Raw genomic sequence first — 27,648 nt, 5'->3', positions numbered from 1 at the left:
GGGAAAGAAGTAGAGAGGGAGAGGGAGAGAGAGAGAGAGAGAGAGAGAGAGAGAGAGAGAGAGAAATTGCTTTATATTTTAACAGTGCAGACCTTGATTAAATTAGAATCTGTTATAAGAACTCTCGATAAATCATCTCTTTCTGCATTTCCCCCCTCTCTATGGCACTCTACTTAAAACAAAAACAAAAACAAAAACACCCCACCAAAACCAGACTAATGCCAGAGTATCCCCATGAATTATGCTATGTCCGTTTTATCAGACATATTCAGGCATTTAAACAACATCATCATTGACCATACTTCTTTGTATTTGTGAGGCATCACCAAGGCTTATATGGCCAGAACATATCCCCAGAACATACTGTAAATCTGTCTGATTCCCTTTTTCTCTAGTGCTAGTGGCTCAGTTCAGACTGCCATATCTCAGTTCAGTTGCTCACCATGCTAACTGATTCTTGCTTTTTCAGCTCCAGTGTTTGCCTCTCTTCATCTTTTCCCTCAATTTTTTAAATTTATTGCTTTTCCACCAAGAACAATTATTATAAAAGATAAATTAGTTCAGAACACCCTCTTTCTTAAATATTTTCATTGAATAAAACTCAAGCTTCTTACCATGATATATTTGCTAAGGCTGCTATAACAAAATACCACAGAGTGGGTAGCTTAAAAAACAGAAATTTATTTCTTACAGTTCTAAAGGACATAAAATCCAAGATCAAGCTCTGAAAGAATTTGGTGTCTGGTGGGGACTCCCTTCCTGGCTTGTAGATAGCTACCTTCTCATTGTGTTCTCATGTGGCAGAGTGGGTAGGTGAGAGGGTTAGGGGGAGGAGAAAAAAAAAAAAAAGCAAGTTCTCAGAATCTCTGGTTATAAGGACACTAATCCTATGATGGCAGTAGGGCCCAATCTATTTTAGTTAAAGTTTTTGCTGCTGTGACCAAAAGACCTGAAAAGAACAATTAAAGGAAGAATAGTTTATTTTGGGGCCTACAGTTTCAGAGACGTCAGTTCACAGATGGCTGACTCTGTGACCCTGGGCTGGAGTGGACATATAACATCATGGTGGAAGAATGTGGTGGAGGAAAGCATGTTAGGACATCTCACCTGGACGCGGGGAAGGGGGGCTCTTCTTATCATAATATAAACCCCAAAGGCACATCCTCAGTGACCCATCTCCTCCAGTCACACCCTATCTGTGTACAGTTACCATCCAGTTCATCCCTATCCCTATCCGGGGATTAAAGCACTGATAAGGTTCTCATAACCTTTTTATGTTAAGGTTCTCATAATCCAATCATTTACCTGTAAACTTTTCTTTCATTGTCTCACACGTGGGCTTTTGGGGGATACCACGTGTCTAAACCATAACACCATCTTTGTGCTCATTTAATCTTAATTACTTCCTTATAGTCCCTATCTCCAAATGTCGTGATAGTGGGAGTTGGAACTTCAACCTAAGAATTTGGGGTACTTTCTTTAAGTGTGGTGATCTCTACTCTGCCAGGTTATCTCCAATTAAGTCACTCTGGCCTCCTGGTTCCTTGAATAGGCTAACCTCTTCTCAGCTTCAAAGCCTGAATGCAAGCTTTTTTATTTGTCTGAAACAACCATCTATCTCTACATTGTCCCTTGCTCTTGATCTTTTCCTTGATGACCTCTCATCTTTAGGTCTGAGTTGTCACCTTGTCAGGGAAAGCGTTCCTATCCTCAGATTTCCTAATCCTTTTCAGTCACTATGTCCTCTTATTCCTTTGACGGAAATCAGCATGCCTTGCAATTTGCTTGTTTATCTACTTCCCCAGCGTGTTGGACAGCAATTCGCATCCTCTTTATGCACAATAGATCATACAGCACTTAACACAGAACCTGGAATGTGTACTGAATACTATAAATTGAGGAATTAATGAATGAAAGAGAAATTCTGCTTCTCGGGAGTTAGTAATACAGAGTGGGATTAGCCTGCTTTCATGGGTGTCATGGCTTGGAGATGAGGTGACTTCTCCAAAAGCTCATGTTAGACAATGCAGGAATGCTCGGAGGCAAAATTATTAGATTATGAGAGCCATGACCTACCTAATCAGTGGATTAATTTGTTGGATGGATAATATTTTGAGGGATCTGCTGTACTGGGTGATAACTGTAGGCAGGTAGGGGGTGACTGGAGGAAGGAGGTCACTGGGGGTTTGCCTTGAGTGTTCGTTTTTTGTCCTTGGCACCTTGCTTGCTCTCTCTGCTTCCTGGCTGTCATGAGCTGAGCAGATTTTCTTCACCCTGCTCTTCTGCCATGATGTTTTATTCACCAGGGGCGCTCAGCAGGGCAGGCAGCCTACTTTGGACTGAACCTATGAAACTGTGAGCCAAAATAAACATTTTATCCTTTACGTTGTCTTGTTGTGTATTTGGGTCACAATGATGAAAAGTGGACTAACACAATAGGTAACCAATAAACAGGGTAAAGTGTGACACTTCTCTTCTGGGGAGAACAGACCACTCATTTTACTTTACTGTTTCACCAAAAAAATCTCTTTTTTTTTTTTACCAATTTTCAAAAATCTTAATTTTTTCTTTTTAATTAACATATAATTACGTAGTCATTCACAGGGTTTAGTGTGACAATTTAATACATATATACAATTCATAATAATCAAACCAGGGTAATTAGCATTTCCATCTTCTCAGACATTTATCATTTCTTGTGTTGGAAACCTTCAAACTCCTCTCTTCTAGTTCTTTATAAAATATAAAATAAACTGTTGTAAACTATCATCACCCAACTGTGCTAGAGAATTCTAGAACTAATTTTCCTATCTGTATTTTGATACCCATTATCTAGTCTTCCTCCATTTACTCCCATTCCTGACCACTGTTCCAGCTCAACATCTACGAAATCAACTGTAAGCTTCCACATATGAGTGAGATCATGCAGTATTTGTCTTTCTGTGCCTAATTTATTTCACTTAACACAATGTCTTCTAATTTTATCCATGTTGTTGCAAATGACAGGATTTTGTTCCTTTTTATGACTGAATAATAGTGTGTGTGTGTTTTTTTTTTTGGGGGGGGGTGTTTGTGTGTGTGTCATTTTCTTCATCCAGTCATCCTTCTTAAGTTATAACACTTAAGTTATTTTCCTTTCTTAGCTATTGTGAATAGTGCAGCAGTGAATGTGAGAGTCCAGATGTCTCATTAGCATGCTGATTTTCTTTCCTTTGGGTACATACCCAGGAGTGGCATACTGGTAGTCCTATATTTAGTTTTCTAAAGAACTTAAATAGTATTTTCCTTGATTTAGTGTGTGTGTGTGTGTGTGTGTGTGTGTATTGCTGAGGACTGAATCCAGGGGCCACTCTACTATTGAACTATATACCCAACCCTTTCCTTATATTTTATTTTGAAACAGGGTCTCACAAAATTTCCCAGGATGACTTCAAACTTGTTATCCTCTTCTCTCTGCCCGAGTAGTTGGGATTACAGATGTGTGCCACTGTGCCTGGTTTTTCCAGTTCTTTTGAGCATGATAATTCAATCAGAAGTTTGAATTCAAGTCCTACTTTTGTTACTTACTAGTATGACAGAGCATTGTATGAAGAATATTTACTACTTGCTAATTACTTTGTGATTATTTTGATAAAGTTACCATTAATGTTGGAAAACCTCATCTTGAGCTTCCACTCTAGGAGTACCTTAACTGTGAGGAATAGAGCACACACCACATTTTAATGACTGCAATCAGAGAAGGAATGCTGCTTGCATAGCAAGGGCTTTCTGAAATATTCTCATGGTCAGGTGCTGGGGATATGGAATAATATGGAGATCACAGGGTGCTGGGGTTGGGCATATAAACGAGAGAGTAGAAGAAGGGATGTGAGTGATGGTACAGCATTCACCAAAAGCTGAGTGGGACCAGTATCCATTCTATGGTGGGTGGTGGAAAGGAAAGGGTGGTGAGTATATCAGAGTCCAAGGTGAGTTTTAACAATCAAAGGAATTAATAAGCAAGGGCTTGGGGCTTGCAAACGGGCCTGAAGCTTTTAAGGAACCACCCTTTTTCAGGCCTGCTGAAGTATGTGTTTCAAAGAAATATCAGAAGCAAAGCTTCTATTGTTAAGCATCTTGCTAAATTGCCTAGTTAGATAGTTGAGACCTAAAGTTGGAACTCAAATCCAAAGACTTTAACATTGTAGGTACTTGGCTAATATTTGTTTAATGGATAGCTCTGAGGCAGGAAGGAGCTTGAGATATTGGGAGAGACAACATCACATCATGGGGGTCTTTTTTGTCATATTGGAATAGGTAAGAGGGAGTAGACAGATAAATGGTTAGTGGAGTTTTCTTTAAGCAGGGAAATGACTTGATCAGTTTGAATTAAAAAAAAATCCCTTCTTCTACAGAATACTGGATGAATTGTCAAGAACAAGACTGTAGCCATGAGCATAGACAGGAAAGGTAACAGCATGAGGAAGGAACAGAAAATGTAGACAGAATGGGTATTCAGATTGCTATAGTAACTCAGGGAGAAGTCCTAGGCCTGGTCTGTCAGGGCAGAGAAGCAGAGACATAGAGGTGCAGTCACACTGTGGTGACTGATTGGAATGTTCAAGTGAGCTTGGTTAAGTTGCATGTGTGTGTGTAAGTGTATGTGCATGCAGGCATGCGAGGGAGTAAGCTGGGTTTTGTGTGAATGTACACTAGTTGGAATGTGTGCATCTGTGTGTAGGCAAGTGAGTTGAAAAATATGTAGTGTGTGTGTGTGTGTGTGTGTGTGCACTTGAGTTGGGATGTGTATGTGTGTGTGTCTTGGAATGCAGTGTGGCTAGTGTTTTGGAATAAGTGTGTGTCCATGAGTGCAAGTGAGCAGTTAAAAACCATCTAATACTTTTTTATTTGGCCTAAAGTTTCATGCCGTACTTCTTATGCCTAACTCCTGATCACGTGCAGAAATGGACAGAGTAAATCCTTCCTGACTGACTCAGCTGTTAATTGCTTCTTCCTTATATTCACACAGTACCTTTCTCCATATACTTGTAAGACCACTATTGTTATTAGTTTATATGATACTCCCCCTTGTTAGCCTGTGAATTCTTTAAGTTGACAAAGTGTGCCATGTATTGTTCTACCCAAATCTAACTTATTTAGGCACATAATAGATTCTCAGCCAATGTGTATTAAATAAACTAAAGAAAAAAACCACACATTTAACATAAAGCCTTCAAAAGTAAAATCTCATTATTGCCTCCTGCATCTTTTGGAAACAATAGCAATAACAATTGCTATTTATTAAGAATCTATTGTGTGCTGGGCACAGTGCCAAGTACATTATATGCAATCTTAAAAAAAAATCCCCAAACCTAGGCAATAAATATTATCAACTGCCTTCTACAAATGACAGCAGCATGGTTCACTATGGTTAAGTCACTTGCCAAGTTGCATAGCTAGAAGGTTGAGAGCAAAAATCAGATCTCAAAAGCGTATGCTTTTAACATTTATGCTCTGGAACCTTTCATTCCCTATGATACCCTGTGACCAGCTTTCTGTTTCTTGCACTAATGGAAAAGTCATTGCTCTCCCTTTGGGACATAAAAGGGTATAATCTGGTTAAAAGGAACCAGTGTTTCCTTTGTGCTCAAGGGGGTCTGACCAGTCATAGGCTGTTAATTCAAACCAGTATTATCTGAGAGATGTGGCCAGTTTGGATTTGCTCAAGCTCTGATGCTGTAAACTGGATCCCAGGAGTGTACAAGAAATGACAATAGTTCCACTTGAGATCCAGGCCCACAGTGGGTCAAGGATAGAAATTCCCCTTCCCTCAAAATATTGGCTTTTTCTTTTCTTTCCCAAGGATTTGTAGGATGCTATCTATCCCATGGGGAACCACTTCCAAATGCTGCTCTATTACTGAGTGGAAATTTTCAAATATATGAAGGGTTTGCTCTTTCCAAATTCTGTGTTGTGACTTTCATGGGCTTTAAGTAAAAGTAAGGCATTCAATGAATATTTTATTATTATCATTTTTTTGGTACTGGGGATTAAACACAGGGCCACTTAACCACTGAGCCACATCCCCAGCCTTTTTGTATTTTATTGGAGACAGGGTTTCATAGAGTTGCTTAGTGCCTCACTAAGTGGCTGAGGCTGGCTTTGAACTCGCAATCCACCTGCCTCCACCTCCTGAACCATTGGGGTTACAGGCGTGTGCCACTGCGCCCAGCAAAATTTTATTTCTTGATATGTCTTAATTGACTAGTTTCTTTGTAAAGCTCTGTTCATAGATAAGCATCAGGTGATTGTTCCAGACTCTATATGTCTTTTTTTCTCTTTATTCCTTTTCCAAATGAGTGTTTCATTATTTTGGTAATCCTAGAACAGAGACCTTTTCTTACTTGAACAAATGGGGACATTCTAGAGAGGTCTTCTAGCTCTAGATGATTCATGAACATGTCCTTTTTATTTAGTATCTTGGAACTGAAGAGCAACACTCAAGCAGCGTTTAACCTTGGGGATCATTTAGAAGCAAGCAAAATAGGGAGGTGTGAAATTTGGGGCCTTTAGTGATTTCAGGGCTTCACGAAGGTGTCTTGTGTCTAAAATTCCTCCCCGTCCACTGTATATGACTTTCATTCTCCCAACTTTTGGCTTTCATATCTACTAAAAAATACAGCTCTTTGTTGCCTCTTTCATGTTATATTATTTCTACTGAATATGTTGGGGCTTGAGCAAATTTATTTGTTCTCTAAAACTTTTTTTCTTAATTTTATAGAGGGAAAATCATGGTAAAGTTTGTCAACTTGTAGGGAATTGGGAAAGTAAATGTGTTAAAATTTAAAGTCAGTAAAGATCGTTTGCTGGGTAGACACTGAGCTCAGCTTCCTAGACAGATCTTTCCACATGTAATAGCAGCTAAGAACATGGCTCTGGCACCAAAGTAGCTGAGTTCTTTTTTCTACTAATTGCGTGATCATGGTAAGGTTAAGTAACTTAGTTGAACCTTAGTTTACCTATGTGTAAATTATAATAATTACAATTTCTATTTCATAGGGTTGCTGTATTAAATGAGGCAATGTATATAGAGTGCCAAGAATAGTATATGACAGATAGTAAACACTGATTAAAATGGTTATTATTATTTGCTTGCTAAAGTTCTGTCTTCCCTCAAATATCGACTTCTGTCAAGTGAACCCTCTGGGATTTCATACTAGAAATTTAGGCTTGCAGGTAGAGCTGGGAGGAACCTTAGAGATCATCTAATCCAAACCCCTCTTTTCTGAATGAAGAAACACAAGTCATTGGGGAATTAGGAAGCAGTCTGAAGTCTGTTGTCTGGAGCACATTTCTTTTACCCAGAAGGACTGAAGGAGAGGGGAAGTAACTTTTTAGAGGTGACCTTGTACCTCCCCATAAAGACCTCAAACTGTTATAAAGTTTTAGAGAAGTTCCTCAGATGACAGAGTAGGTTGTGTTCAAAGAGCAGCAGAGAGGTAGAAAACCTGGTCTGTCTCTGATCACTTTGGGCTGGTGAGGTGAACTCAGTGAAGTCTGAGAATCCTGGAGACCAGTGGATCAAGGCAAATATCCTGAGAGGTGTTGAAGGAATTTGATCTGAAGAGAGAAACATGCAAATTCTCAGAGATCCTGATCAACATCTTATTTTTAAGTTGAGAACTTGGGTTTATTTTTGTCAGGATGGTTCCTAAAGTGCTAAGACCTATTCTTAGTAAGAATGATACTCGCTAGCTCATTTCTTTCTTGTCAAAAGCTTCATTTAGTTCAATGGCCTTAGAGATATTTAGAATGGTATTTAGGAGAATGGACTCCTTTACAAAAGTGTAAAAATAATATTTAAAAAAGTGTAAACATAATACAACCCAGCCTTAGAGGTTTTTTGTTTTGTTTTGGTGGGGTGAACGAGGAGAGGATTGACTCATAGTCCTATCAACTGAACACATTCAAATCATTTTATGCAAGCACACATTTTTTTTTTTATAAAATTGAAATTATAGAGCCAAGACATTTCTAAGAAAAAGCAAGTTCAGTCAGGGACTTGTTGATTATCCCCAGGGAAGGCAGTCTGGCTTTTTTTCTTGGGAGGAGTACCATGACCTTACCAATGTGAGCATCCACATCTGCTTGTTTTCGTGATGGAGTGAGGTAGAATGAAGAGAACACTGTCTGGGCCAAAAGATTGAGATTGAAACCAGACCTTATGCCTGGGCTCTACTTCCCGTTTTGCTGGATAACCTTGAGAAAAGGGTCTTCACCTTCCTGGATCTAGCTTTTAGCTTTTATAAAATAGATTGCTGCATGTCAATTTGTTTAAAGTGTGCTGTGCTCAGCCTTGGCACACAGGCAAAAGGTTTCTACAAATTCAGGGCTCAGATATTGTCTACATGGTCTTTCCTTGAAGTTTGATTGATTGATTTATACAACTTAAAATTGTGAATTGACTGAACTTCTTTGGTTGCCTGTGTTTTTTCATGATTGTCCCTTGGTCCACTCCTCTCTGTAGTGACAGAGATAATTTATCAGATCATTTTTTCCTTCTCTCTTTCATGAATTAGGCCATCAGCCTCACTCAGATTCCAAGAAACAATGCATGGATGATGTGGGTGGCAGTACAGTGTCCAAGTCAGTTCAGTTTATTAAAACAAGCTATATAGAACGGACGACTTGAAAGAAACAGACATTGATTTCTCAAAGTTCTGGAGCCTGGAAGTCCTAGATTGAATGTCAGTAGATCTGGTGCCTGGTAAGGACTGCTTTCTGGTTTATAGACAGAGATTTCTTACTATGTTCTTACATGGTAGAAGGTAAAAGGGAGCTCTCTGGGTCCCTTCTTTTTTATTTTATTTTTATGTGGTGCCGAGAATCGAACCCAGTGCCTCAAGCACACTAGGCAAGCCTGCTACCACTTGAGCCACATCCCCAGCTCGTCTGGGTCCCTTCATAATCCCTTGAGGTCAATCACCTCCCAAATGCCCCAACTCCAAGAACTGTCACATTGGGGTTTAGGTTCCAACATAGGAATTTGGGAAGAACGTAAACATTGATTCTAGCAGGGAGCATGAACATTCTGTCTTTTCATAGCACGGAATGCTCCCAGCTGAAGTGAGCCGCGAGTTGTGTGTAGACACCTCCAGTCCTCTACTCTGAGTCATCTTATAAGCTCCTTCATTTCAAGGGAGGAAGGTTAATTTTGGGCCCTCTTTGAAGCAGTTAGGTGACTTCTGCCAAAAGAATAGACTTGAGCTATAATCACATGAGATGCCTGGTCATGCCTGTAAGTCTACTTTGGACCAGACCCAAGGTGTTGCCCTATGTCCCTATCCAGCCCACTCCCTCTTCTTTCCTGAAGAAATCCACAGTGAGGGTGGAGGCGGGAGGTCAGTGTTTATCTTGGTGGGCCTCCCTTGAGTTGGACACTGTTGCTCTGTTTGCTCAGGCTGAGATCTGGCCCTCCTTTTTTAATTGGCCAGGGACTCTTTTCTGGCCATGTGGCCTGACAGTGATTTTGTCCCCCGCCCACCGCCCTAGGCTTTCTGGGATCCTGCGGAGAGCACTGACATACCCTGCCTGCTTGATCCTAGCAGTATCAGCAGTCAGCCATGACTGGTGTGTATGGTTGTAAATATTATCAAGTCAAAGTCCTACACAGTAAATTGGAACCTCACTTCTCTCCCAAGTGGGGCTGGAGCTCACTGAGCAGGTGTACATGCTAGAATTAGTGCAGTCTTTGCCAAACTCAGCTCTAGGATTGATAATGAAATAGCCTTGCTTGCTGGCTGGCTCAGGCTGGTGATGGATGCTGGGTGCAACTGGACTCAAATTCCAATTCCACTGCTTCCTGGATATGTTAACTTCAGCAGATACTTTTACCTCTTTGTCTTATCAGTACTGTGTTCTAACCAGTTATGCCACTGGAGCTCCTACTTTTACCTCCCTCTGTCTCAATTTCCTTCATTAGGGAATGGGCATATTTTGAGGATTTTGAGAATATTGTTTTGAGGATTAAATAAACTCATATGTTAGGCTGAAACATGTATAATTACTATATTTTTTGTACCTATAAAAATGACAGAGACAACAGAATTCTTTAAAAACATGATCCATCTACATGCTGTCTGTAAAGAACTCCCTTTAAATAAAAGGACACGGGTATGTCAACAGAAAAGTGATGAAAAAAAGCTGTATGATACAAATTTTAAACAGAAGAAATCAGGAGTAGCTATACTAATGGGTGTGGAATATCTCAACAAAATATTAGCAAATTGAATGGAACCATGTATACAAATAATTACATACAAGTGAGGTTTTCTCCAGTTATGCAATACTGGTTCAATATAAAAAGTAACATGATCATATTAATTGTCTCAAAAAATATAATTTGACAACATTCAACATCCATTCATGATAAAATCTCTCTGCAGTTAGAAATAGACGGGAATAGCATCAATTTGATAAAAAGCCTCTTTTTAAAAAATCATGGCATTTGCAGGTAAATGGATGGAGTTAGAGAAGAGAATGCTAAGTGAAGTTAGCCAATCCCCCCAAACCAAATGCTGAATGTTTTCTTTGATATAAGGAGACTGATTCATAGTGAGATAGGGAGAGGGAGCATGGGAGGAATAGATGAACTCTAGATAGGGCAGAGGGGTTGGAGGGGAAGGGAGGGGGCATGGGGTAATTAATGATGATGGAATGTGATGATCATTATTATCCAAAGTACAGGTATGAAGACGTGGAAGGGGGTGAATATACTACGTATACAACCAGAGATATGAAAAATTGTGCTCTCTATATATGTAATAAGAATCGCAATGCATTCTGCTGTCATATGTAAATAAAAACTTTACATAAAAAGCCTCTTTAAGGAGTCTATAGTTAACAGTATACTTAATGATGAAATGCTCTCTCCCTAGGCCTGGGGTGGAGGCAAGGATGCCTGCTTCTGTCACTCATATTCAATATAGTGCTGGAAATTCTAGTCATTGGGGAAAAAAAAATCAAAGGCATACAGATTGGAAAGTAGGAAGTAAATTTATATTTGAAGTTGACATGATCACCTACATAGAAAATCTCAAGAAATGTCTAAAAAATCCTCCTGGATCTAATAAATGGGTTCAGTAAGCTCACAGGATATAAAAATAATTATATTTCTATACTTCAGTAATTAATATATGGATGTCAAAATTAAAAATACAATACTATTTATAATCCCTCAAAAATATTTAAATGTTCTCCGGTTCCATCCATTTTCCAGTAAGTGACACAATTTCATTCTTCTTTATAGTTGAGTAAAACTCCATTCTGTGTATACCGCATTAAATTAAAAATCTGTTTGTCTATTGGGGGACATCTAAGCTGACTCCATAACTTGGCTATTGTTAATTGTGCTACTATAATTTTGGTATGCATGTATCACTATAGTGTGCGGATTTTAGTTCTTTTGAATAAATATCAAGGAGTGAGATAGCTGGGTCATATGATAGTTCCATTCCTAGTTTTCTAAGGAATCTCCATTCTGCTTTCTAAAGTGATGGCACTAGCTGGCAGCCACCAAGAAAACATGAGTGTACCTTTTCCCCCATATCCTCACCAACATTTATTATTATTTGTATTCTTAATGATTGCTATCTACCATGAGATGAAATTTCAGGGTGGTTTGATTTATATTTCCCTGATTCCTAAGGATGTTGTACATTTTTTTTTCATATACTTTTTGGCCATTTGCATTTTTTCTTTTGGGAAATATCTGTTTAGTTCATTTGCCCATTTATTGATTATTATTTTTTTGGTGTTAAATTTTTTGAGTTCTTTATATATTCTGGATATTAATCTCCTATCAGAAGAGTAGTGGCAAAAGATTTTTTTCCCATTATGTAGGCTTTCTTTTCATGCTTTTAATTGTTTCCTTTGCTGTGCAGAAGCTTTTTAATTTGATGCCAACCCACTTATAATTCTTGGCTTTATTTCTTTAGCTTTAGATTATGTTGAAGTGTTGACCCTTTGTATTCTCCTAGCAGTTGCAATGTTTATGATCGAATTCCTAGGTCTTTGATTCATTTTTGATTTGTGTGTGTGTGTGTGTGTGTGTGTGTGTGTTTGCAGACTGAGAGATAAGGATCTAGTCTTATTCTTCTACTTATGGATACCCAGTTTTCCAAACACTATTTGTTTAAAATACAGGCTTTTCAATGTGAAGTTTTGGTACCTTTGTCAAAGATCAACTGATTGTATCTGTGAGGGTTTCTCTCTGTCTTCTATTCCGTTGATCTTCATGTCTGCTTTTATGCCAATAGCAAGTTGGTTTCATTACTGTTACTCTATACTGTAATTTAAAATCAGATTCTCCCATCATGTACAACCATAATACTGGAATCCCAATTAAAATAAGATATACTCCATATTTACATAAATATATCAAAATATGCTCTACTGTCATGTATATCTAAAAAGAACAAATAAAAACAATACATGCAAGGAATTTGATTTCAATTTTTATTTCACCCTCATGTTTCTCTCTTCCTCCCATCACCTTTTCTCCTTCTTCTACTCCAATGATCTTCCTATCACTTCTTTATTTATTTTCTTTTGATTGGGGTGTGTGTGTGTGTGTGTGTGTGTGTGTGTGTATACACACGCACATACATATATATGTAAAATTCCCTTTGATATATTTATATATGCATATAAAATGATTTTGTTAAATTCATTCCCTATTTCCTCTCCTTCCACAATTTTATTCCCCCTCTCTCATTTTCAACTCCATTGATCTTCCACATATATTTATCATATTTGATACCCCCTTTCTCCAGCATCACTCTTATTGCTCAGTGTTGCTTTTGCTATTCTTGGTCATTTGTTCTTCTATATGAATTTTAGTATTGTTTTTCTATTTCTGTGAAGAATGTTATTGGTATTTTGATGGGGCTCACATTGGATCTGTAGATGGCTTTTGGTAAAATGTCTATTTTGACAATATTGATTGTGCCTATCCAAGCATATGGGAGGCCTTTCCATCTTCTGAGGTCTTCTTCAGTTTCTTTCTTCAGTGTTGTATAATTTTCATTATGGAAGTCTTTCACCTCCTTGGTTAGATTTATTGCCAAGTAGTTTTTGTTTGTTTGTTTTTGAGGCTATTTTGAATGGAGATGTTTTTCTGATGTCTTTTTCAGCAGATTCATTATTGGAGTATAGGAAAACTATTGATTCTTGAAGAACAAAGTGCTAAGTGAAATAAACCAGACTCAGAAAGTCAGGGATTAAATGTTTTGTCTCATACACAGGAGCTAGATAGAAATAAGCAATTTTTAAAATGGGCATCTCAGGAAAATAGAAGGGAGAATTGTAGAGAAGAAGAAGAAGGGGATCAAGGTGGAAGGAGGACGCTTGGGAAAGGAGAGGAACTATGGAATTAAATTGACCAAATTAGGCTCTGTGTGTGTATATGATTATATTACAGTAAATTTCACTTTTATGTATAATTATAATGCACCACTTTAAAAAGCACAATAAGTAAATAAAAGGAAGGCCAATAGAGTAGTGAAAGGGGATCAGGGAGAGTGAAGAGAGGGAAAGAAGTACTGGGTATGGAAGGAGATCAAATTGTGTTATATGCATTTATGACTATGTCATAATGAACCCCACTGCTATGTATAAGTATAGTGCACTGATAAAATCATTTTAAAATGCTTAAATGTAAATGTACCAAAGCATGTTCAGAACTTATACACTGAAAATTTTAAAAATCCAATAGAACAAATGAAAAGAAGATCTCAGTAAGTGGAGATACATACTGTGTTCTGGGAATTACTCAACATAGTGAAGATATGGTAAAGATGAATATAATTCTCCCCAAATCAATATATATAAGTTTAACATAATTCTCAAGAAAATCTTAGTAATTTTTTTGTGGATATAGACAACATTATTCTATGTAATATTACATGTAAATTCATGCAGTATGGGTCCTTGAGAACTCTGAAACACACACACATAAGTGGAATACAGAAAACACATGTGCATGCAAAAAAACACATACAGCACCCTTAGCACCAAAGTCATCTGTGTGAATACTACAATAAATACCCATGATTAAAACCAAGCAAGAAAATTTGAAATCTGTATAAGTATTAACACTCAAACTTGAACTGGGTCATAAAAATATTCCCTCTTAAGCTCATGATGCAGTATAGATGATTGGTTAGAAGTGCAAATTCAAGGGACAGACTGCCTGGGTTTAAATCACAATTTCCCTCCAAAGCACCTATGGTAACACAGGAGAGAAAATGTTTACAGTATGAGAGCTGTAACCTAATCAGATCATCCTAGTTTGAATGGACTGACTGGGTGGTAACTGTGGTCAGGTGGGGTGTGGCTGGAGGAAGCCTGTCACTGGGGACATTCCTTGGAAGGTTCATCTTTCTTGTAGGCACCTCCTGCCCTATCTCTGCTTCCTAGTTGCCATGAGCTGAGCACCTTTTCTCTGCCATGCTCTTCCACCATGATGTTCTGCCTCACCTCAAGTCCAGAGTGGAATTGATGGTCCACTGTGGACTGAACCTTCTGAAACTATGAACCCAAAACCAATTCCATCAAGTTGTTCTGATTAGGTATTTCGGTCCCAGCATTGAGAAGTTGACCAACATATAAATTTTTGAGAGGATTTGATCTTTTCGGGTGCTTTCCCAGCTGTCTTCTGGGAGCCAATAACTCTGGGTATTCTAGTCCCAGTTTTCATTGTAACTTCCTGTGATACCATGAGGGTGGTGTGACATGTATTCTCTTAGGACTGAAGGGATTATGTTATGGTCTTAAAGCAGTTATATATCTGATCTCAAAATGAATAATGACACTGAACAGGCACTTCACAGAAGAAGAAATATGAAGGTCAACAAGTATGTGAAAAAAATGTTCAACATTCTAACAGAGAAATGCAAATTAAAACTACACTGAGATTCCATTTCACTTCAGTCAGAACAGCAATTTTTAAGGGTACAAGTTAAAATAAGTGTTGGTGAGGATGTGGGGGGAAAGGTACACTCATATATTGCTGGTGGGACTGAAAATTGGTGCAATCACTCTGAAAAGCAGAATGGAGATTCCTCAGAAAACTTGGAATGGAACCACCATTTGATCCCGTTATCCCACTCCTTGGCATATACCCTAAGGACTTAAAATCAGCATACTACAGTGACACATCCACACCAATGTTTGTAGTAGCTCAATTCACAATAGCTAAGCTATGGAATGTGGTATATATACCCAATGGGATATTACTCAGCCTTAAAGAAGAATTAAATTATGGCATTTGCTGGAGGCTATAATGCTAAGTGAAATAAGCCAGTTCCAAAAAATCAAAGGCTAAATGTTCTCTCTGATATGTGGATGCTAACATACAATATGCTGAGGGGAGGGAAGAATAGAAGTTCATTGGATTAACTAAGGGGAATGGAAGGAAGGGAGGGAGAATGGGAATAGCAAAGAGAGTAAAATGAATTGGACATAACTCTCCTATGTTCATATGTGAATACACAAATAGTGAAACTTGACATCAGGTACAACCATAAGGATGATATCCTAATTAGAATAAGCTATACTCAATGTATGTATAATATGTCAAAATACACTCCACTGTCATGTGTATCTAAAAGGAACAGCAACAAAAACCATACAGCTAAATTTAATTAAAGCTTTTCAGAATTGAGCTACATTTGGTATAGTATCTACGCTTTGTTTATCTCTGCTTTGATAGGCATTTCATTGGCATTATTCATTTTTTTTAAATAATTTGAAGCACAGCTTTTAATAACCTCAAGCACTGGAAGAATCTGAGTATTCAGGGTATACACACCAAGTAATAATGGAGTAGTGGTAGATCATTCTTGTGGGTTCATTTTTATATGTTGGTGCAATCAGAAAAGCAAGACATGATGTAGATGAATGTCTGGTATTTTCACTCTCAAACTTTTGCAACTGCATCTCAGTCTACTAAAAGTTTCCAGGTCAACTCAGTCCAAAGGTGATTGTTTTGGAAACTTTGAATGAGATTGGTTCAGCCACTTTGGTGTTATGCAAGTGAAAGGGTGGGAATAGTTGAAAGAGCCTTTGCTTTGGACTGGTTCTAAGTGACTTTTACTAAAGGGAATACTTGAGCGTACATTAAGAATGGGACAAGTAAGACTGAATATGTCTCCACTCCAAGAACCAGCACACACAAATGGATACAACCTTTGGTTCTGATTGGTGTGAGACTTCTCTGTCTCTTTTCTCTTCATTCGCTCAGACACATTTACCACCAGTCCAAGTGGTATGCTAGCCTGTGTAGGGTACACTCTATTTTCTGGGCACTCCTAAATATTTAGTACATGTTAATTCATTTAATCCTATGAACACCATATGTGGTAAATAGATTTGTTAAATCTTACTGATACGGCAACGGAGGCATGAAGAGGTAGGTATCTCACACAAGATAAATAAGTGGTTCAGCCAGGATTTGAACTTGGGCAGCAAGTGGCTCTACAGTCTAAGCTCCTAACCACAACAGTACAACTGGCTCTGTAAAATCTACTAATTGTAAGCTCTGTTAGTTGAGGAACATTTATATACCATCTGTATTAAAAAAACAAAAGCTTGGTTTGGGTTTTGAATCCACCCTTAGGAAGACTTTGTCATGACTCAGAGAGGAGGGGCATCCAGGGTGCGTCAGTGGACGTGAGACTCCCAGCGCTGTCCTGGGTTGAACTGAATCGTGCTTCTGCCAGAACTCTGGCTGGAGAGACAGCCCAGAGAAAGTACCAAGAGGCAAAGGGTAATCTAAGAGTTTTTAGCTACCGGTGTGTCCGTCGGCACCTGCAAATCATAGGTTGACTAGTCCTGGCTATGATGCTGGTCTCCCCAGATTTTTGTTAATGTGTTAGTCCATTGGAACTTATTTCTGCTGATGATGAAGACCCAGGTCCCTGGGTTGCCCTTACAGTGTTCTGCCAGAAAATTGCTCACACTCTTGTTGTGTGACCAAAGTTCCATCATTCAGACTGATTGTCATGAGGCTTCATTCCAGTAATCTGTGTTGGCTTTGTATATTATTTGTGCATCTCTTCAGGCTAGAGTCAGTGCTGTAGATTTGGACTATGGCTCTGGTGCCAGTTGCAATGTATTCTGCAAGGATAACCAAGGACAGGGCAACAACATTCTGTCACGTAGAAAATTTATGGAAACTCACATGGATGTCTACTATGTGTGGTGATGGCTAATTCTTGTATTTCCAGAAAGATACTAGGTACTGTTTAGTGCTCTCGGCAACCCTACATGGTGAGAGAAGTTATTAAACTCATTTTGCAATTGAAGAAGTGTAAGCAAAGAGAGGGAAAATAACTTGCCCTAGGTTATACAGTAAACAAGTAGAGGAATTAGGATTTAATTTCAGGCAGTTTTAATTTAAGCCCAGGCAGTTAAAGCCTAACGTTTGTGCTCTTGACCACAAGGCTAGCTCACTTGACCTCTGCCAGCCCTTATAGGGGGAAGTCCTGGGTAACACGGACAATTCCTGCAAAGACTGACTTGTTGGTTTCAGTTATTTACGTTTTTGGTGTTCCTGGGTTTACTTTAAGTTGATGAACTTCTGGAAAAAAAATACAAGGGGGTCATTTATGAATAATTCTTTGTGGGTTTTGTTTGTTGTTTGTTTAAGTACTTGAGATTGAACCCAGGGGTGCTCTACCACTAAGCTACATTTCCAGTCCTTTTATTTTGAGTCAGGGTCTCACTAAGTTGCCCATGTTGGCCTTGACCTTGTGATCCTCCTGCCTTAACCTTCTGAGATGACAGGTGCGCACCACTATGCCCAACTACTTTAAGGTTTTATTTCAGGCTACTTTTTCAAAGAACTTACCAAGAACTCAGAAGACAGATGCTGAGTCATTAGGGACTAAGTTTATTTATTCCCATCTCATTATCTAGTATGATATAATAAAGGGCATTAGGTATTGAGCACACAAGCTGGGGACTATCTAAATTACTTTATGGGTGTTTCCTCACTCTATGCTTGTGACTGCTCCCTGAGAGCTCGACCATGATTATCCCCATTTTATGGAAGAGGAAATTGAAGTTCAGGGATATTATAAAACCCATTCTCAGTCACTCAGCTTGTAAGCCATAGAACTGCGTAGGAGTCCAGGCAGTCTGGCTCCAGATAATTCCATGTTCTTCATTAACCACCACTCTAGGGTGGAAAGACCACCGGGCTTGGCTTAGGACACTCACGCCAACTCTGCCAAAATGGGACGTGGCTGAGTCATGCCTTCTCTCTTGTTCTTCCTCATTTGTTCATTCAACAGCTGTTTCTAGGAGACCTACTGTGTGCTGGGCATTGTTAGTGCTGGACACAAACTAGCAAGACTTGGTCTAGGCTTTTCTAGAGTTTACAGTTGAATTTTCAGTTTCCTCATCTATAATAGATGAGAATAAAAATAGTCAAATATTTCCCATCTTCTTGAAAGTGCTTTTTAAAAAGCAATGTTTTATAGGCATTGTTATGCTTTCTTTAATGTTCTCTAAAATTTCCAAGTCAGTGACTTACCGTGACTAAAAATACATTAAAACAATTATAACGCTGACTGATTTTTGTATGAATCACACAGGCCCTCATCCCTATTCCTGAGATTCTTATATGCTGACCCCTCCTGCCGGTCCTGGGTATTATTTTGATTAAGAATTGTATCTTTGCTCTAAAAACAAAGAGAAGTTAAAGTTGCTAATTGCTTTTGAAATGTTGGGGTTATATCTTTCATTCTTTCACCCAGTTTTGAGCTCTTGGGATTTTGTGGCAAATAAAACTTTACTCATTCTTTTTACTGAAAACCCCTTTCCCCCACGGGGCATTGTTGGTGTGACTCATGTGCTTTCCTGCCATTTGACATTTCCCCATCCTGTTTTTGGAGGGAACAGCAAGCGACATGCCCATGTGTCTGACACAGCAGGCTCCTCCTCCAGGGCTTTGTGAGTAGATGATATTTGGCTCTAAGAAATGCCTGGACTGTTTTTACTCTGAGATTTTCATGGGAAAGGACACTTCACAGACCTCCTAGGAACACGAGTTGCCATGTAAGTATCTCCTGAAGACTGGGCACTGGAATGATTGACTTCTCTAACCTACCGCCTTCCATTTGATTGTGCTTTACCCCATGTTGTTCTCTAAATGCTTTCTGGATTCCTTTTAAACTCTCAGTGATGGTGTCATGGTGTATTATTAATAAACATGACATACATGCTTGTTGTACTGAAGAAGTGGAGAGCAGGACTCTCATAATTATTATTAAAAGAATATATTTACTTAGGATTCTAAAAGAAATAATAGACACGGTAAAAAATGCAGTTTAAACTAACATCAATGCAGACTCTATACACAGTGACAGGCATATAATGATGAATAAAAGCAGTGTGTAGTGATGTGCTGGCAAATACTTTACAACTGGCTCTCTATAAGAGGTGTTTAGGCCTTTTCCAGTTTCCATTGTGTAAATATTCTTCCCATGGTTGATTCTGAGCTAGCAGGGTGATGTCAACTGGCTCTCAGAATTCCTGAGCATCTAATAATCACTTCTCATGAGGCTGTACAAGCTGGTCCTGTACTCTACTGTCAATGTCTGCTTTAAAAATTGTCAGTTTAGACTGGAATCTATATAAATTGCAGTGCAGGGTGATAAAGCAGTGTTAGAAGTATGCACAAGTTACAAGGTGTCCCAGGGACACTGATTCAGTTCTGTAGTGGCCATATCCACATGGTAAACTGTAGGGTAAGGAAGAATTCTAGGAAGGTAGGAGACAGGGGCCTTCTGAGCATCCTCACTGCCTTCAAGCCCAGCAGAAATGCCTTGGCTTGTCTTGAAGGTCCCTGTCAGACTAGCCTCACTTCACCTTACTAAACTTTCCTTCCACATTTCCTGACACAAACCTACTCTGGCCAATTCAGCCCAGAGTTTTCACCGTCTTGGGAACAAATCCCTGCTGTGGCTTATCCCACTCTCTCCATTTTGGAAGTGATTTCTTTTCATCTCCTTTTCCCGCCTTTACTCACCCTCTTTTATGAGCAGCATAAAATTTATTTAATTATTCATTCAATAATAGGAATTCATTTATTTAATTATTCATTAAATAAATGAATGCATGTTGAGCTAGATCTCTATCATAGGTCAAGGCCCAAGTCACAGAATACACTGCCATAAGGGGAAAGACTGACAGAATAGATTACGTTAAAGTTAAGAATTTATGTTCATCAAAGTCACTGTTAAGAAAAGGAAAGGCAAACAATAGAGTCAGAGAAAATATTGAAGTACTTATACCCAAGAAAGGGCTTGTATTCAGAACATATAAAGAACCCTCACAAATCAATCAGCAATAGGCAAAAAGAGGGGAAATAGAATTGGATGTAAACTTCATAAGAGTGGCTATCCAAATAACATATACAAAAGTAGGCCAACCTACTGCATCTCCACTTTAGTCATTAAGGAAATGAATACCACGACACACCTGCCCCCCAAAGTGGCTACAACTCAATAGAGCTGTAATAGTATTATTGAGGATTTGGAGCAATGGAAAAATAGCAAATCTAGAGTTGAAATCGGAACAACCCGTTTGAAAAATATTTTACAGTCTCTATTATAGTTGCACAAATGCATTCTCTAAGATTCAGTAGTTACTCTTCTAGATAAATAGCTTAATAATATGTATATATACAAAGAAGAACAGTAGACTGAAGGATGGTATCAAGGGTCAGGAAGGGTGTAAAAGGGGAGGAACCACAGAGTGCTATGTGCATATGTGAATCTATCACAATGAATTCCACTTTTATGTATAGCTATAATATAACAATTAAAAACACAATTACAAGTAAATAGAAGGAAGACCAGTAGAGTAGAAAAAGAAGTTCAGGGAAGAAAGGAGGAGAGAGAAGTAAGTGCTGAAATACTGGGGATTGAAATGAATCAAATTAGGTTTTATGCATGTATGAATGTCAAAACCAACCCCACTATTATGTGTAACTAAATGCACTAAAAAAAACATTAAAAATGTATATACATATGTTAACCTGAAGGTATGTTATTGGAATGTTCATTTAGTATCATTAAGTAATGGTTCTAAATTGGAAACATCCAGATATTCATTAATACTAAATAAAATAAATTATGGATTATTTATAAAGTAGAATCCTATACAGCTGTGAAAAGGCATAAAGTATGGGGCTGGGGTTGTGGCTCAGTGGTAGAGCACTCACCTACCATGTGTGAGGCTCTGGGTTTGATCCTCAGCACCACATAAAAATAAATAAATAAAATAAAGGTATTGTGTCCAACTACAACTAAAAAATAAATATTTTTCTTTTTTTATTGATTTAATTTTTTTTAAATACACGGCAGCGGAATGTATTACAATTCTTATTACACATATAGAGCACAAAAAAAAAGAAGAAAAAAAAAAGGCATAATCACAAGATGGATGAGTCTCACAAATTTGAGTGAAAGGTGTCATACTCCAAAGAATAAATGGAATATATGTATATAATGTTCAAAAACAAATAAAAAAAAATTATGGAGTTAGAGGTCAGCTTAATGGCTTCCTTTGGAAAGGACCAAAGAAGGTAGTGATTGGGATGGTCCTGTTGGGGGCTTCTGAGTTGCTGAGGATGTTATATTTCTTGCTCCAAGTGGTGATACATGGGCGTGTTCATTTTGCTCTACGGATTGAACATCCCTAAACCCAAAATCTGAAAGCTGAAACTTTCTGAGCTCCAGTAGGATGATGAAAAATTTTTAGATTTTATAACATTTTGGAAGTTGGATTTTTGGGTTAGGAATTCTTTTTTTTTAAACAGAGAAAGAGAGAGAGAGAGAGAGAGAGATAATTTTTTAATATTTATTTTTTAGTTTTCGGTGGACATAACATATTTATTTCGTTTTTATGTGGTGCTGAGGATAGAACACAACACCCTGCGCATGCCAGGCAAGCACGCTACCGCTTGAGCCACATCCCCAGCCCCAAGGAATTCTTTTTTTTTTTTTTTTTAAATTTTTTATTGTGGGTTGTTCAAAACATTACAAATTTCTTGACATATCATATTCCACACTTTGATTCAAGTGGGTTATGAACTCCCACCTTCACCCCATACATAGATTGCAGAATCACATTAGTTACACATCCATTGATTTACATATTGCCATACTAGTGTCTGTTGTGCTCCGCTGCCTTTCCCATCCTCCACCCTCCCCCCTCCCCACCTCTCCCCTCCCCTCCCCTCCTCTCTCTCTACCCCCTCCACTGTATAACCCTGAGGGTCTCCTTCCATTACCATGCAATTTCCCTTCTCTCTCCCTTTCCCTCCCACCTCTCATCCCTGTTAAATGTTAATCTTCTTCTCCTGCTCTTCGTCCCTACTCTGTTCTTAGTTACTCTCCTTATATCAAAGAAGACATTTGGCATTTGTTTTTTAGGGATTGGCTAGCTTCACTTAGCATAATCTGCTCTAATGCCATCCATTTCCCTGTAAATTCTATGATTTTGTCATTTTTTAATGCAGAGTAATACTCCATTGTGTATAAATGCCACATTTTTTTTATCCATTCGTCTATTGAAGGGCATCTAGGTTGGTTCCACAGTCTTGCTATTGTGAATTGTGCTGCTATGAACATCGATGTAGCAGTGTCCCTGTAGCATGCTCTTTTTAGGTCTTTAGGGAATAGACCAAGAAGGGGAATAGCTGGGTCAAATGGTGGCTCCATTCCCAGCTTTCCAAGAAATCTCCATACTGCTTTCCAAATTGGCTGCACCAATTTGCAGTCCCACCAGCAATGTACAAGTGTACCCTTTTCCCCACATCCTCGCCAGCACTTGTTGTTGTTTGACTTCATAATGGCTGCCAATCTTACTGGAGTGAGATGGTATCTTAGGGTGGTTTTGATTTGCATTTCTCTGACAGCTAGAGATGGTGAGCATTTTTTCATGTACTTGTTGATTGACTGTATGTCCTCCTCTGAGAAGTGTCTGTTCAGGTCCTTGGCCCATTTGTTGATTGGGTTGTTTGTTCTCTTATTGTCTAATTTTTTGAGTTCTTTGTATACTCTGGATATTAGGGCTCTATCTGAAGTGTGAGGAGTAAAGATTTGTTCCCAGGGTGTAGGCTCCCTATTTACCTCTCTTATTGTTTCTTTTGCTGAGAAAAAACTTTTTAGTTTGAGTAAGTCCCATTTGTTGATTCTAGTTATTAACTTTTGTGCTATGGGTGTCCTATTGAGGAATTTGGAGCCCGACCCCACAGTATGTAGATCGTAGCCAACTTTTTCTTCTATCAGACGGCGTGTCTCTGATTTGATATCAAGCTCCTTGATCCATTTTGAATTAACTTTTGTGCATGGCGAGAGAAAGGGATTCAGTTTCATTTTGTTGCATATGGATTTCCAGTTTTCCCAGCACCATTTGTTGAAGATGCTATCCTTCCTCCATTGCATGCTTTTAGCCCCTTTATCAAATATAAGATAGTTGTAGTTTTGTGGATTGGTTTCTGTGTCCTCTATTCTGTACCATTGGTCCACCCGCCTGTTTTGGTACCAGTACCATGCTGTTTTTGTTACTATTGCTCTGTAGTATAGTTTGAAGTCTGGTATCGCTATACCGCCTGATTCACACTTCCTGCTTAGCATTGTTTTTGCTATTCTGGGTCTTTTATTTTTCCATATGAATTTCATGATTGCTTTCTCTATTTCTACAAGAAATGCCGTTGGGATTTTGATTGGCATTGCATTAAACCTATAGAGAACTTTTGGTAATATCGCCATTTTGATGATGTTAGTTCTGCCTATCCATGAACAGGGTATATTTTTCCATCTTCTAAGATCTTCTTCTATTTCTCTCTTTAGGGTTCTGTAGTTTTCATTGTATAAGTCTTTCACCTCTTTTGTTAGGTTGATTCCCAAGTATTTTATTTTTTTTGAAGATATTGTGAATGGAGTGGTTGTCCTCATTTCCATTTCAGAGGATTTGTCGCTGATATACAGGAATGCCTTTGATTTATGCGTGTTGATTTTATATCCTGCCACTTTGCTGAATTCATTTATTAGCTCTAATAGTTTCTTTGTAGAGCCTTTTGGGTCTGCTAGGTATAGAATCATATCATCTGCAAATAGTGATAATTTAAGTTCTTCTTTTCCTATTTTGATGCCTTTAATTTCTTTCGTCTGTCTAATTGCTCTGGCCAGTGTTTCGAGAACTATGTTGAACAGAAGTGGAGAGAGAGGGCATCCCTGTCTTGTTCCAGATTTTAGAGGGAATGCCTTCAGTTTTTCTCCATTCAGAATGATGCTAGCCTGAGGCTTAGCATAGATTGCTTTTACAATATTGAGGTATGTTCCTGTTATCCCTAGTTTTTCTAGAGTTTTGAACATAAAGGGATGCTGTACTTTGTCGAATGCTTTTTCCGCATCTATCGAGATGATCATATGGTTCTTATTTTTAAGTCTATTGATGTGGTGAATAACATTTATTGATTTCCGTATATTGAACCAGCCTTGCATCCCAGGGATGAATCCTACTTGATCATGGTGTACAATTTTTTTGATATGTTTTTGTATCCGATTCGCCAGAATTTTATTGAGGATTTTTGCATCTAGGTTCATTAGAGATATTGGTCTGTAGTTTTCTTTCTTTGAAGTGTCTTTGTCTGGTTTAGGTATCAGGGTGATGTTGGCCTCGTAGAATGAATTTGGAAGTTCTCCCTCTTTTTCTATTTCCTGAAGTAGCTTGAAAAGTATTGGTATTAGTTCCTCTTTAAAGGTTTTGTAAAACTCTGCTGTATACCCATCCGGTCCTGGGCTTTTCTTAGTTGGTAGTCTTTTGATGGTTTCTTCTATTTCCTCAATTGATATTGGTCTGTTTAGGTTGTCTATATCCTCCTGACTCAATCTGGGCAGATCATATGACTTAAGAAATTTATCTATGCCTTCACTATCTTCTAATTTATTGGAGTATAAGGATTCAAAATAGTTTTTGATTATCTTCTGTATTTCTGAAGTGTCTGTTGTGATATTGCCTTTTTCATCCCGTATGCTAGTAATTTGAGTTCTCTCTCTTCTTCTCTTCGCTAGCATCGCTAAGGGTCTGTCGATTTTGTTTATTTTTTCAAAGAACCAACTTTTAGTTTTGTCAATTTTTTCAATTGTTTCTTTTGTTTCGATTTCATTAATTTCAGCTCTGATTTTAATTATTTCTTGCCTTCTACTTCTTTTGCTGTTGTTTTGCTCTTCTTTTTCAAGGATTTTGAGATGAAGTATGAGATCATTTATTTGTTGGTTTTTTCTTTTTTTAAGGAATGAACTCCAAGCAATGAATTTTCCTCTTAGAACTGCTTTCAATGTGTCCCATAGATTCCGATATGTTGTGTCTGTGTTTTCATTTATCTCTAAGAATTTTTTAATTTCCTCCTTGATGTCTTCTATAACCCATTGATCATTCAGTAACCTATTGTTCATTCTCCAAGTGATGTATGCTTTTTCCTTCCTTCTTTTATCGTTGATTTTCAGTTTCATTCCATTATGATCAGATAAGATGCATGGTATTATCTCTACTCCTTTATATTGTCTAAGAGTTGCCCTGTGACATAATATATGATCTATTTTTGAGAAGGATCCATGTGCTGCTGAGAAAAAAGTGTAACTGCTTGATGTTGGGTGGTATACTCTATATATGTCAATTAGGTCTAGGTTATTAATAGTGTTATTGAGTTCTATAGTTTCCTTATTCAACTTTTGTTTGGAAGATCTGTCCAGTGGCGAGAGAGGTGTGTTGAAGTCTCCCATGATTATGGTATGGTGGTCTATTAGACTCTTGAACTTGAGAAGAGTTTGTTTGACGAACATAGCTGCACCATTGTTTGGGGCATAAATATTTATGATTGTTATGTCTTGTTGGTGTATGGTTCCCTTAAGCAGTATGTAGTGTCCCTCTTTATCCCTTTTGATTAACTTTGGCTTGAAATCTATTTTATTTGATATGAGTATGGACACTCCTGCTTGTTTCCGAAGTCCATATGAGTGATATGATTTTTCCCAACCTTTCACCTTCAGCCTATGTATGTCTTTTCCTATCAAATGCGTCTCCTGTAGGCAGCATATTGTTGGGTCTTGTTTTGTGATCCATTCTACTAGCCTGTGTCTCTTAATTGGTGAGTTTAAGCCATTAACATTTAGGGTTATTATTGAGATATGGGTTGTTCTTCCAGCCATATTTGTTTATTTCTGTTACTAAACATGGTTTGTTTTCCTCTTTGATTATTTCCCCCCCCTTTACTGTCCTACCTCCCACTGTTGGTTTTCATTGTTATTTTCCATTTCCTCTTCCTGTAATGCTTTGGCGAGGATGTTTTGAAGAGATGGTTTTCTAGCTGCGAATTCTTTAAACTTTTGTTTATCGTGGAAGGTTTTAATTTCATCTTCCATCCTGAAGCTTAATTTCGCTGGATACACAATTCTTGGTTGGAACCCATTTTCTTTCAGTGTTTGAAATATGTTATTCCAGGATCTTCTAGCTTTCAGAGTCTGTGTTGAAAGATCAGCTGTTATCCTGATTGGCTTACCCCTAAATGTAATCTGCTTCCTTTCTCTTGTAGCTTTTAAAATTCTCTCCTTATTCTGTATGTTGGGCATCTTCATTATAATGTGTCTAGGTGTGGATCTCTTATGATTTTGCACATTCGGCGTCCTGTAGGCTTCTAGGATTTGGGATTCTGTCTCATTCTTCAAGTCTGGGAAGTTTTCTCGTATTATTTCATTGAATAGACTGCTCATTCCTTTGGTTTGGAGCTCTGTACCTTCCTGTATCCCAATGACTCTTAAGTTTGGTCTCTTAATGTTATCCCATATTTCTTGGATGTTCTGCTCATGGTTTCTTAACAGTCTTGCTGAGCTGTCTATGTTCTTTTCCAGTTGAAATACTTTGTCTTCATTGTCTGATGTTCTATCTTCTAAGTGTTCTACTCTGCTGGTAGTATTCTCCATTGAGTTTTTAAGTTGGTTTATTGCTTCCTGCATTTCTAGGATTTCTGTTTGTTTGTTTTTTATAACCTCTATCTCCCTGTATAGTTGATCCTTTGCTTCCTGGATTTGTTTGCGTAATTCATTGTCGAAGTGATCTTTCATTGTCTGATTTTGCTGTTTAATGTCTTCCTTGATACTCCAGATCATCTGAAGCATGTATATCCTGAATTCTTTATCTGACATTCCATCTGCTGCAGCTGTTACCTCTTCTAAAGTTGCGTTGACCTGCATTGCTTGTGGTCCTTTCTTTCCTTGTCTTTTCATACTGCTTGCGTATCTTTCCTGCAGGCGCGGGCGGCGGCTCTGCTCTCTCCTTATTCCAATTGGGGTGTCGTGGCTACCACGCCGGCAGGTCACTGGGCCTGTTCTGGGCGCTGGCGGCGGCTCTGTTCTGCCCCTACTCCAATTGGGGTGACGAGTGTACCACGCCGGCAGGCCACCGGGCCTGATCCGCCGGTCGGTTGCAGGTTTGCCTACCCTGCAGGCGCGGGCGGCGGCTCTACTCTGCCCCTACTCCAAATGGGGTGACGTGTCTGTCGTACCGGCAGGCCACTGGGCCTGTCCCGCTGGT

General features: G+C 38.5%; 1 protein-coding gene across 8 annotated transcripts in view; it reads left to right on the top strand.

Moving 5' to 3' along the window:
• The window catches only part of Ddr2 (discoidin domain receptor tyrosine kinase 2), a 149,539-nt gene that overhangs the window by 38,993 nt on the left and 82,898 nt on the right, over positions 1–27,648 (top strand). Inside the window, exon 1 of one of the 8 annotated variants that reach the window (XM_048810123.1) lies at positions 18,962–19,101. The exons of 6 other annotated variants lie outside the window; for them this stretch is intronic. The gene's annotated coding sequence lies outside the window, so the exon portion shown is untranslated. Of the gene's footprint in view, positions 1–18,961; positions 19,102–27,648 lie in introns of those variants that run through there. One more of the 8 variants, XM_048810122.1, reaches the window with a different exon arrangement.

The sequence above is a fragment of the Marmota marmota genome, unplaced genomic scaffold (genome assembly GCF_001458135.2).
Source record: "Marmota marmota marmota unplaced genomic scaffold, marMar, whole genome shotgun sequence".
NCBI classification, from domain to species: Eukaryota; Metazoa; Chordata; class Mammalia; order Rodentia; family Sciuridae; genus Marmota; species Marmota marmota.
Note: the sequence above shows the minus strand (reverse complement) of the source record. Positions and strands in the feature narration are given on the sequence as shown.